The following is a 13,285-nucleotide window of genomic DNA, read 5'->3' as shown; positions in this document are numbered from 1 at the left end:
CAGCATCCTCTAGGTGGGACTCGCTGGGTGGGGGGGGGGGGGTTGCAATCAGGACGAAATGCACACCTTATGGAGCTGTCCACCCCAAACCCTGATTTCTGGGGATGCCCCTCCCCCCAGCAGCCACTGGTGCGACCTATTTCCTGAGCAGTGTGGGTACTTCTCAGAGCTGTGCTGTCATTCTCTAACTTTGAAGCATACAAAGAGAAAGACAGAAGTTGGGCTGTACACAGGGAATTTTCCTGCAGGACGTCTGTGGTTTTTCTCCACTTGAAAAACTGAACCAGAAACCACACTTCTGTTAAGGATTCAGATCATCAGTACATTTGGCTTTAAACACATCATGTACCTTGTACTGGTTAATCCAACCTCGCTGGGGGAATGTTCTGACGCACTTGCCTCCTCATGTCGGATAGAAGAATGAGCCTAGGGCAAATCAAGTGCAATTCTTTGGGCAGGTCTAAGAAGAAAATAAGCCACCTGGAGATAAGCCCACACTTCCTCCATGATCATACCTGGCAGTCCTGGGGAAAGGCCAAGTCAGGAGAAGGTCAACGGGACAGACAGGGCAGCGGACGGGTGAGTAGTGCCTAGAGCGCCCTGCGATTCTGCTCTGCAATCCAGCTCCACGATTTCAATAGCACACACCCCCAAGCAGATTGGTGAGGCCTACAGACCCCTTCCCAAAATGTTTTTGGGGAGAGGGTATGGCTCAGTGGTATAGCGCATGCTTAGCATCCACAAGGTCCTGGGTTCAAGCCCCAGTACCTCCATTAAATAAACAGATCGATTGATCAATCAATCAATCAAATTACTCCCCAAATTAAATTAATCAAAATGTTTTAAATGCATAAAATGAAATACATAGGATTAGAGAGGAAGTCAATTATATTTCAATATGGTTACCAAAAAAATGTTTAATTATGGTATCATAACACATACCCTTGTTTATGAATGCATTAAATAACACTATTCAGCAGTAAGTAGAATAACCACCCTAATTTCTAAGTCATAATGAGGACAGACATTTCAAGATTCTCTGTGAGCCATCTATAATGTGATAGGAAAATTGTGGATTTCTATTGGTGACAAAGTCAGAGACGATGCTAATATTACTCCGTTTTGTGGCCAACATCCAGAAGTTAAGAAATTGCTCGATTTTGGTTAGAGGTTAGTGAAAATCAAGGTATAATATTTTCCCATGCGAGCTCCCCTTGAATCCCTGCAAAGTGATCTGCAGAAGTTCATGTGAAACTCACGTGATAATCTGATTTCACCCCCTTTCTTGGCGCTTTTCCAGAATAATGAGACCCACGACAAAGCCCAAGCCCAGCGGGACCACCAACCACATATAAGGGAGGCGGGGAGGGTCTAAACCAAGGAGAGTCCATCACCCATGGAAGGAGCAGGATGGGGCCAACATCTCTATGGACTTCTTCTCAGTTAGCTGTACTCACTGCAAGGGCTACAGTTTTTTAATTTTTTAAATGGTTAGTGGTAAGAGCACTTAATTCGGCTGACTCATGGCCGTGTGGGGGGGCACTATTTTGTAAATCACTTCCCCTTGTGCTGTATTCTAAACCCTATTAGCTCCAAAGCTCCAGACTTACAGCAAACTTCTAATACCTCTTTATTTCCTGAAATCAAATTCTTAGAGACCCTTCCCAAACCCAATTTCAAACCTATGTATTTATTGCCTTAAAGAGTAACATAAATGAGAATAGAAGTAAAATAATTTATAACTGAATATGTATTTCAATATGCAATTAGCTGGGCAAGATCCATCTAAAAGGCTTATGAAGTTGTTAGATGCTTGGACTTTCAAGTAAAATTAAAAAAAAAACGTGAGCTGCAAGCGTGGACTGACACAGATCAGATGTGGTGATGCCATGCGGAGAGTGATTTTCCAAAATGGCAAACACCTCTTTGGTAAATTTCCCAATAAAACAAAGCACAATGTTTCTTTACTGACTGGAAAAGTCAACATTTATTTGAAACGTGCAAAATATTCTTTATGTGTAAGTTGCCTCTCTAGGTTCAGGTAATAAATGGGTTTTGTCGTCCATGGTCATCTTGCTATGGAATTAGTCAACTGGACCCATGCCACAGTCCCAGCCAGGCCCTGGGCCGGGATCCCCTGATTTGGCCACGGAGGTTCTTTTTCTGATCAGATTCGCGCACCAGTAACAAAACTGATGCTGAGACTGAAAACAGTACGAGCTTTATTCAGTGGCCAAAGAAAGAAAAAGCAGGAACCTAGTTTGCAAATCAACTTCTCAACCCAATTTGGGTGGAGACACCAACTATATAGAAGGGTTGAAGTAAAGGGGAGGGAATTGGAAAGAGTGGGAGGAATATTCACGACTGATCCAAGAACAGGGGTGTGGTTTGGACCTGGGATTGATACAACTCTCTTTTTCAATCCTTGTATGGGCTGTTCTGGTTGTTGTCATGGCAACTGTCAACTGTCATGGTGCTGGTGGGTGTGTCGTGTAGCATGCTAATGTATCACAATGAGCGTATAATGAGGCTCAAGGTCTGCGGGAAGTCAAATCTTCCACCATCCTGGGCCTATTTGGTTCTAACCAGTTCTTTTTTTTTTTCCTTTTTCTGTTTTTTCCTCTTTGCAGTTTTCTCCTGAAACTTAGATAAAAGTAACTGGTTTCCATTCAAGGGAGGGACAGGGGTATGATTCTGGGGCAACAGCCTTGGTCTCACAGTGAGACCAAGCAGGATACATGTAGGGGTGAGAGACTATTCTACCCAGCACAGACATTAGTATCCCTGGGCTCCATCCAATCAATGGCAGTAGCACCCCTCAATCACTGACAACCAAAACTGCCCCCCCCCCCCATATTTCTAAAATGCCCCCAGTGAACATCCTGGAGCTAGCCAAAATCCACACTGCAGTTCCCATGCTCTGCCCACCTCTGGGTGACATCAAGCTGGACCACTGGGGTGGGCTGGGGCACTCCCCAGGAAACTGGCATTTGCATAATGAGAGAAAGATCCATCTTGCTGAGTGGCTAACCAACCAATGAGGGCCCTTACCCAGAGTTCTGCCCTTGGGACACAAAAAGCAGAACAAGGCAGGGAGGAGAGTTAAGCAGCCAGGCAGATGGAGGCAGCCAGGAAGCAAAGGGGATTCTCGGGCTTCCCAGAGTTTCAATCCCAGGCTGTTGGTGGCTCCTGGCAGCGCCCGTAGCCCTGATTGAGACAGGACGGAAAGGTATAGGGTGCAGTCATTCAGGAAATAACACAGCAATTATACCAAGATGGTGAAAGATTCAACTCCCAGTTGGCCTTGAGGCCCAAGATGGCGGGAGATTTAACAATCAGTAGGACTTGAGCTTCATTATATGCTCATTGTAATGTATTAGCATGGTAAATGGCACATCTACAGGGAACCATGACAGTGCCAAGGCTGACCATAAAAGGTCAAAAGTGGGTGGTGGCCCAGTTCCTGGGAATCCCCAGCCCTTTCCCAAAGTAGTTGGAAAAATCCTCCCAGTTGTTGGTATATGAAGTTACTGAGCCCATAAAAACTAACAACCTCAACACCTCGTGGCCACTCTCCCTTCTGAGGCACCCACACTCTGTCTATGGAGTGTGTAACTACTTTTACTTTAAACTAAGCACCCAACCCCTACCTCATGGCCTTTCTCTGGCCTTCTGAGATAGCCCACACTGTCTATGGAGTATGTATTTTTCTGAATAAATCTACCTTTACTCAACTGTTACTTGCTCTTGAATTCTTTCCCTGCGAGAAGCCAAGGACCCTCACTTGGTGGGGCATGTCCCAGGGACTCAACTGAGCCCTGGGACACAGCCACCCTCACGCCCCACATTCTTTCTCCTGTTATCAATGTGAATTCCCCACTTGTGTTGAAGCAAGCTCCAGCAGGTTTGTGTTGCTAGCACCCAGAGAGTCCTTATTAATTACACACGTCCAACCACCTGCAGGGAAGGCCACCCACTCGACCACCCGAGCTAACGGAGGCCACTCACATCAAAAATGTTCAGGATAAATAGATAAACAACAAGTTTCTACTGTATAGCACAGGGAACTATATTCAACATCTTGTAGTAACCTATTATGAAAACGACTATATGTATGGTCCTGTATGACTGAAGCATTATGCTGTACACCAGAATACTGGTTCAGTATCCTCTGCAATAGCCTATAATGAAAAAGAATACAAAAAGAAATATATATACTGAATCACTATGCTGTACACCAGAAATTAATGCAATATTGTAAACCAATTGCAGTTCAAAAAAAAAAACAAAGTGTTCAGGAGAACATGTTCTGTTCAAGAACCGACCTGATTTGGGGGACACCGCTCAGATTTTACCAAAGCTCTCATGCTGTCACTGAAGCTCATTTATTTTGACTCTGTCCTCACTGCCAAGAAATAAATGGGCCAGTGCCCATTCCTCACCTGGCATTTCAGATTCCAGCAGGACAGATCCAGATCATTCTGAAGCCTTTTCTGCCTCAGTGCCTTCAGATCAATCTCATTAGCCACACAATGTAAATAACAAAGTTGTCCTTCCTTGACAGGCTTAGGACATTTAGGTATCAGAGAAATTTAGCCTGTAAGGGCCCAATTAGATGTGAGTTTAAAAAAAATTTTTTTTTTCCCAAAGTCTTTCCAACTCTACAAGGCCACAATTTAATGTCTCTGAATTTTATTATGCTCAGAAATAATACCATCCTCATTCAGAAATGTGGCCGTAAGGACTGGTTGCCAGAAAGGTGTTCTAAAAGGAGCCAAGATGACTGTTTCTCTACCTCTTCCACTAACGGACTCCATTATATCACAGAAACGGGCACTGCTGGAATCTAATGAATAAATAACTAGCACCAGAATAGAACTTGTGTCCATTTTAATTCCAGCTACTTTCTACAAGAAAGCCTCATTTAAATTAGAAAAGCAGGGGGGAGGGCATGCGTATAATGAAACATTTTAGAAATGCTTGAAATGTTTCCTATATCAGCCAACCAGGTATAATGTTAAACAGCAAAAACTTCATTGTTGAATCTAAGTAAATAAACTGGGAAGTTTGAGTCTAACACAGGAAAAGGGTAAGTTTTCACCTGGGCCAGATTTGTTTAGTGTAATTTCCAGAAGACTTATCAGGAGAGCTAAAGGTCACTTGAAACATGTGTCTTCTAAATGGAGATCACAACTCACTGATGGGTTAGGAAATCAACTCAGTGCAAGGGTCAGAAAACTTCTCCTTCAAGAGCTGGAGAGTAAATACTTTAGGCTTTGCAGGCCAGACCATTTCTGTCACAACCACTCAACTCCGCCACTGTAACCTGAAAGCAGCCATAAACAATCCATGAACAAATGGCAGTGGCACGTCTCCAACCAAACCTTATTTACAAAATGGGCTGCAGGCCACCGTGCTGGGTCCTGACCAGCATTTTTTAAGCGGATGAAATAGAGGAGAAAACATCAAAGGCCATCAGAGGTAGAAGGGTAGGTACTGTCTCAAGAAACTTTCCTTGATGTCATATGCACATGTATATGTGAGTTCTGAGTCAATATGTATTTCTTGCTGGAGGCTGAGGGTCAAAAGCCACCATATTAGAAACAATAAATAGTTTCAGAAGAAAAAAAAAAGTCTGCTTCTGACTGAAACTGATAAAGAGTTCAAAGGATTTTCAAATTAAAAAGAAAAAAAAAGAAAAAAGAAAAAAAGAAAAGAAAAGTAGATGTAATGGGCAAGTTCTGAGCCTAAAGTATAAACTTAAAAATATATTTTAAAATATACTAACTTTTTAAAAACATGAATTTGTTACAAGTCGTCAAAACTGATCTTCAAAAGAATGCTAAAATTACTTCTTATGCTATTCAAGTATCTGATATGAGTTATGTATCAGATAGCAATTGCTGCATAACAAACTTCCCCAGAACTCTGTGGCTTAGAATAATCATCAATGATTTCCACAACTCTCCAGGTCAGCTGGGTGATTCTGACCTATGAGAGGCTTAACTGATGTTGGCAAGGCATGCTCAGGAGACTTAGAGTAGGTGCAGTTCATTTTGGGGATGGCAAGTCCAGGAAAGCCTCAGCTGACACAACTTGACTCGTTCCCAATCTCTCAGTCCCTCCCTTCGACTAGCCTGGGCAAGCTCTCACGAGGGTGGCAGGGATCTGAGCAAGCAAGCCCTGCTGTGTAAAAGGCAATCAGAAACGCGTAGGCTCTTTTTAACCTCTGTTTGCATGGCATCTGCTAACATCCCAGTGGCCAAAGCAGTCACGTGGCCAATCCCAGTAGTGGGGGAGGGGCGGGAAGGGGACTAGTAAATTACAAGGCAAAGAGTGTAGATACAGGGAAGCCATTAATTGGGGCCATTAGTGCAATCAATCTTCCCCGGATGTTATTTACTGTTTGTCATCACCTCAGCAGAAGCAGAGAGATTTTACATTATTTTAAGTTTTCCCATTACCTTTTCTCATTTTAGTTTTCCATTATGACTTCTATGGCAGGAAGGCAGAGTGAAAAGAACACAGGCTGTAGAGTTAATGAGATCCACTTTTGTAGACTGGCTCCCGCCACTTCTGGCTACATGACCCTGGGCAAGTCCCCTTTGCACCTCAGTTTCTTCATTATTTAACAGTAGAATTGCTGGCAATTACATAAGAAATGTGTGCAGTTCAATGTCTGGCCAGCTTGGAATGCAAACCTTAGACACTGTGTGTTTGCGAATAGTTGACTTAAATATATTCCAAAAGATGGGGAGCAAGGAAATAGGCAAATTCCCTGTGATAGGTAAGTTTCTCGACAGAAAAGAACGGTTTCTTTATGTGAAGAAAACATATCTTTACAAAGATTTTTAGGGACTGAGGTTGACAGAAGAATGGCCCCTAAGGATGATCCCATCCTACTCCCTGAAACCTGTGAATGTGGTACCTTACAGGTCAGATGCGACTAAATTAAGGAACTCGAGATGAGATTATGCTGGTTTACCTGGGTCGGCCCAATCTAATCACACAGATCCTTGAAATCAGAGACTCCTTCCCAGCTGTGGTCCCAGCCTGATGGTCTCAGAGGGGCAAGGAGTCAGCCCAGCATTGCTGGTTTTGACACTGGAGGAAGGGGGCACAAGCCTTTGAATGTGGGTAGCCACTAGAAGCTGAAAGAGATGAGGAAAAGCATTCTCCCCTAGAGCTTCCAGAAGGAATGGACACCTCGATGTTAGCCAGTGAGACCCGTGTTGGACCTCTGACTTACTGAATTATAAGACAATAAATTTGTGTTGCTATAAGCCACCAAATCTGTGGTTATTTGTTAGAGAAGTCACAGAAAGATGATGTAATCTTGTTATCTTTACACAAAGTCTGACAATGAGGAAATAGAAAAGTCTCTTGAAGCCACTGAACTGGGAGGAAGAAACCATGGAACTCAGAGAACACTAACCAGGCATGGCATCCAAAATGGAAAGTTGTATCTAATTCTGGTTACAAGGGCAATTAGAGAAAACACACTATGACAGATTAAGCAACTCGTTATCATGGAAAACACTTTTACTGCAGTCTATAGGAGAGTACAATGAAATCATTACCCATACAGTCTCCAAGGATGCCCAGCTGTAACTCTGACAAGCATGTACCAGGGGAAAAGCAATATTAAAAAAAAAAAATCCTTCCACAGAAACTTTCCAGAGATACGTAGCTCCGACTCTGATCATTCCCACTTCTTTTTATAGATAATATGGCAATAAGGTAATAAGCCCTAGCGGTGTGTGGACATGAACACACACACACAAACACACACACACACACACACACACACACACAGTCTCAATTTGTTGGGCTTCTTGAGCCCATAAATAATGCTTACCAGGAGGGAGAAAAATGTGTACAAAAATTCTACTGATTGATTTGAAAAACAGAACTCTAAACCAGCACAACCAAACAGACCTCAAAATTAGGAAGACACCTAAGAATATTCTTGGGAGGGGAGGGGATGGGTATAGCTCAATGACAGAGCGCATGCTTAGCATGCACAAGGTCCTGGGTTCAATCCCCATGACCTCCACTAAAAAAAAAAATAAAAAGACAAAAGAAAAATCCTAAACAAAACAAACAAACAAACAAAGAATAGTCTTAAGACCAGATGAAAGAAAGTAGAGTAGACGAGTGTGCCAAGCCCAGCCGAGAAGGCACAATAGTAGAATCTCATAGATGCAGGCGATGCTAAGAGATGCCTCACTGGACACATGAGAAACCAAAGTCACAGAGCACTGAGCTGACCCGCATGAGGACAGCCGGCTAGCTGCAGAGAGGCCTCACCCGCCTGAGTCGAGTTTACCCATGATGCCATGCCGCCCAGCTGATCACGTGCCTCTGGTGTCCTGCCCTGTGCGAGGCAACGGAGCATCTAGGCATGCCCACTAGAGCTCTAGACTCCTTTCTGAGAAACCCTTGGGGCCAGATGTAACTTTTTTAACCAACCTGGGGGAAAAAACGCTCCCTTTCTGGAGCTCAATGGACATCAGAATAGGAAATACAGAACAGTGAACCTATAGAACCGAGTTGATAGCTTTAGCCCAAGAGAATCACATTTGACTGCACTAAAAAACAGACAGTGGAAGATTATCTACAGAATGCTGCCTTTACATCCAGCAAGCACAATAGTGAGATATCGCAGAAGGGGAGCTGGGGGAAATGGACCATTCTTAGCTACTGGAGCTGAGAACTTTGTTAAAGAAGGAAGAGAGTCTCGATGGACAGAGGGCTGGAAGCTATGTTTGCAAAGGTCTGGGGACCCCTTGTATGACGAATATTATTGAGAGGGAGATGGAAGAAAGCACCCCTTCCCCTCCAAATCCACCCTGAGTGCTGCCTCTAACCTCAGTAGCTCTGAAGGGATGAGAGAAGTACACCAAACACAAATGCCAAGAAATGTACCAAAGGAAAACAGAAAGCTCATACTTAGCACGAGGTATAAACAGTGCTTTCCTAAATGAGATGCATGAGAGAAAGAATTGGTCATTTAGAAAACCCCTCATTGGAAAGAACACTAGTAAATAAAAAAATCAGAGCTGAAAATAACAGATGGTTAAACAAAAAAAAGAAAAGAAAAGCAGCTGCAAGGAGATGGATATCAAACTCCCTGTTCTTTCAACATCATTGTTTCACAGGGAAGCAGTGATGAAGGTACGTAAACAGAATCTGGCCCAGCTCCTGGCAGTGTAAACACTCAGCCACTTTCTCCAGGGCGCGGTGCCACAGAAACACAGAACTCCATGAACCTGGTCATCTTCTGCATTTCTCAATTTCCCAAGGTGGGGAAAAACAGCTTCACTAGGGGAAGCAGGTTATTTCTAGGCTGAGAAGTAAGGACCACAGCTTTTTATTTCTAAACATACAAAAGCAAACATCCCCAAAGACAGTGATAATCAAGGGTTCATTCTTCTTAGCTAAGCATTTCAACAGTCTCCTAAGGAGTTGACCAGCAAAGGCGAAGACAACTTGAGTTTTTACTCCACCTTTTTTTCTTCAACAAGGGCACTGCACTGCTTTATTCTACACTGCCTTTGCCACATGTATAGGATTATACATCTTTAGGACTGAACAGAACTTTGGAGCTCATTCAATCCCCTCTTAATTTCCAACATAAGAACTAAAGCCCAAAGTGGTCATATGGGCTGAATTAATGCGTGCTTCATTTTGCATATTGCTTTATAACTGAACTTAACTCTTCAGTGTGGGTCCTGACCAGACCTTGATTTTAAATGCCTTGAGCAGCCAGGGACTATATATTAACCAGAAACTATCAGAATCAGGGGGTTGAGCCAAGATGGCAGAGTATAGGGACTCACAGCTCGCCCTCTCCCACAAATATACCAAGAATTACATCTACGAACCCACTGAATTGCACAAAACACCTACTGAACTCTGGCAGAGTGTCTCTTGTTTCAAAATACAGGAGGATTCTCACAAAATCCGATAAACAACAAGTTCATACTGTATAGCACAGGGAACTATATTCAATATCTTGCAGTAACTTATAGTTAAAAAGAATATGAAAATGAATATATGTATGTTCCTATATGACTGAAGTATTATGCTGCAGACCAGAAATTGACACAACATTGTAAACTGACTATACCCCAATAAAAATATATTAAAAAATAGTAATAATAAAATTAAGTTTAAAAAAAAGAAATGTTTAGAATCAGGACCAGGTGAGAGCACGGTTGTGCCTGATGCAATGTAAGGAATAAAGTGCTGATATACCCGATAGGAAAATTCCATGGAGTCCTACAATCCCGGTGGTCAGAGAGATTTTGCAGGACTTTGGATCTTTCTAGGATCCAACAGACGCTGCGGGACTGTCTTCACAGGCCCTTCATTGGAAGTGTGGAGGGACAGCCCTGACACTTCTGCAAGCTCACCCTGGCCCACTCCACCCTCCTAAGAGTGGAATTCCATGCTGAGAAGAGCCTGGGGCCCTAAGACACAGACGCAGAGACAGAGAGACAGAGAGAAGCAGAAGGAATATTTAAGAGTGAAATGTAAAATCCATCCCAGACTATATTCCTGAGACGTAAAACTTAAAAGGTGACATGAGGAAGGGAACAGCTCACTCAAAGGCACGGAAGTTGCTTAGATTTTCCCATCTAAGGGTGGGCGAGGGACTTGGGCATGCCCACCTGCTCTCCACCAGATTCCACGGGGAGACTGAGTGTGAGCACACAGAGTTCTAGGAGCAGGAGGGACAGATGCCAAATGACCGTCACATTCTCTTCCTGGGTCCTTTCTAGAAATAAAGTAGGCACACATCTGTTATCAGCTGTTACCACTATTCCTGTGGCACCAAGGGTCAGAATTGAGGCCCAGCTTTGCCGCTACAGTCTGCCGGTGACTTGGAGCAAGTCCAGTCTCTCTGCACCTCCATGACTGCATCTAGGAAGAGAAGGGACCCAGGGGGGTCTCCCTGAAGTCCCTTCCAATCCCTGAGTGTCTAAGACTCCTCTTGGCTGCGGTTGGAAAGAAGGTGCTGGCTAGGACAGGGTTAGAGCTTGCTAACCTTAACAACTATGCATAGTCCAACCAACCTGGGCTCAGGACCTAGACCACCTGGGTTCAGATCCTTCCCCTGCCGCTTGCTAGCTGCGCGTGACCTTGGCCAGGTTTCATTAGCTCCTGATGCCTCAGTCTCCCTATGTATAAACTGGGAAAAACAATAGGATCGGCCTGAGTGCCGCAGCAAGAAGTAAATGAGATACAAAGGAAGCATTTGCATTGCATCAACTATAGAAGACACATTTTTCATCACCATCACTCCTAGATTCTTGCCCACCTGTTCTTGAGGTTTCTCCACCAAAACTTACAGTCCCTGCCCAGCACTAACACAACACACTCCCCTGGGTGGACAGAGATGAGAAAGAGATCCGGGACGGTTCTAGTGGAAGGCTGTTCTGTGTAGGTGATAAAAAGCATCTTACCAGCATGACAGGACATTGAAGCCTTCTGTGCACAGAACAGCAGCATGAAGGAGTGGAGCTGAGGCAGGGGTCGGTGGGCGGTACTCCTTCCCTCAAGGGCCAGCCCCCTCAATCACCAAGGGACGCAAATCAGGGAGGCTGTTAGGTTTCTACAGATAACCTTAAAATGTTGCATTTTTTCAAGTCAATCAATTGGCAAACACCAGTCCTTAACTCTTACAGGTAGCAAAGTACTTGGATACACCTGGCTCCTGAGTTCATGGGTGACAGGGTGGAGAAATAAGTCCTCAGCCATCCTAGGGAGCCGCCCCAGCTGGGGCCAAGGTCCAGCAGGTATTAACACAGGCATGGCAGTGGGGCAGCCAGGTTCCAGTGGACATGCTCGCCCACCAAACCGGGCCACGAGAGCGAATGCCCCTTCCTGACCAGATTTTTGAGGCTGGACAAAGGGCCCAATAGGAAGGCCCTTGTTCTTTTTCCAAGAAGGTTAGGTGTTCAGACAAGGGAGCTGTGGGGTTGTGAAGAAATAATGTGATGCCTTCAACTTTTCCCACACACACATACGGCCTCCCAGACGTGACAAAGTTGGGCAAGGAAGCACTGAATTGTAGCCACGAAAAAAACAAAGAAATACAGCAGTCCAAGCGGGCAAACAGAGCTCAGTCCCAAGTAGCCAAGAACCTGGTTACAGTCCTCAGGCTCCTGGGATCCACCCTGGCGGCTTTCCAAGAGCTATTAGTTTGCATTAACACTAAGGGCAGATGAATTAAAAGTGAGAAGGTCTCTTTGAAAGAAGATGTCTTCACGTCCAGCACCAGCACCCAGCGTGCACCGCAACCCCTGATAAACACTCGGTGGATGCCCGCAGCTGACTCTGAACTCACAGCTGTGCTCGGACTTTTAATGTGGACACGGGATGCAAGATAAAATGGGGGCGTGACTTAGACTTTAAAGAAGATGGCATTGGGGAGATCTTTACTCAATTTCAAATAAAAATTTTAAAGCAGAGCCATCTTCCAGTTCTTAAGAGTGACTCTCCACTTCAAAGCAATTTATGAACTTTAAAGGCAAAAATGTGCCCTGACAAATACCAAATTTCTTTCTGACCCAAACCTCTCAACTGTCACCCATCTGGCACTCTCCCCCAAATATAAAGTTCTTACCTCTCTCTCTTTTTTTAAGTAGCTAGATTCTGAAATACCTACACCTTCCTTCAGGCAGAACTATCTGTTAACTGTTCACCTGACACCAAGACCCTTCCCCAAACTGTGACATCCCCCCAGGGACAACACTCTTGACCGCACAGGCATTCCTGAGACCCACTATGATAACAGCAGGGCAGAATGCCACCCCGACCTGCCACCCCACCTTTGTACAGCCAGGAGGCCAAGCCACACAATGAGGACGGAATGAAAGGAGTTCCCACTGCTCTTTAAGCCTCCTGGGAAGGAGCAGGACAACTACTTGCCTGGAGGACCAGAGTGCAAAAGGACAAGGACTTTCCAACCCACGCCTTACGGATGACTGCTCTTTGCAGTTTTCCAGACATCTCTGCAGGGGACACTGTTCAATTTCTGTCCCCTGCCAAAACCAACTGGACAGGGACTCTGTGGTGACTTGGACACAGAGCCACATGGAGCATTTGGAAAAGTCAGGTCAAATGTCACAGTGACATCTAGAACCAATCCTGAGGAGCCTCACTTCTCAGAGGAGGAGCCAAATGGGTCCCCCTTGGCTAAGATCACTGGGGGACTCTGGCATTGCAACGTTTTTGGAGGCCAGCTGGGCAGAAGGCTGGTGGGTTATTTTTAAAC

At 44.5% G+C, this 13,285-nt stretch overlaps 1 protein-coding gene across 4 annotated transcripts in view; it reads right to left on the bottom strand.

Moving 5' to 3' along the window:
* MGAT5 (alpha-1,6-mannosylglycoprotein 6-beta-N-acetylglucosaminyltransferase) overlaps positions 1 to 13,285 on the bottom strand; it is a 333,558-nt gene that overhangs the window by 317,412 nt on the left and 2,861 nt on the right. The gene's annotated exons all lie outside the window — the stretch shown is intronic.

Source organism: Camelus bactrianus, chromosome 5 (genome assembly GCF_048773025.1).
Source record: "Camelus bactrianus isolate YW-2024 breed Bactrian camel chromosome 5, ASM4877302v1, whole genome shotgun sequence".
In the NCBI taxonomy this organism is placed as follows: Eukaryota; Metazoa; Chordata; class Mammalia; order Artiodactyla; family Camelidae; genus Camelus; species Camelus bactrianus.
Note: the sequence above shows the minus strand (reverse complement) of the source record. Positions and strands in the feature narration are given on the sequence as shown.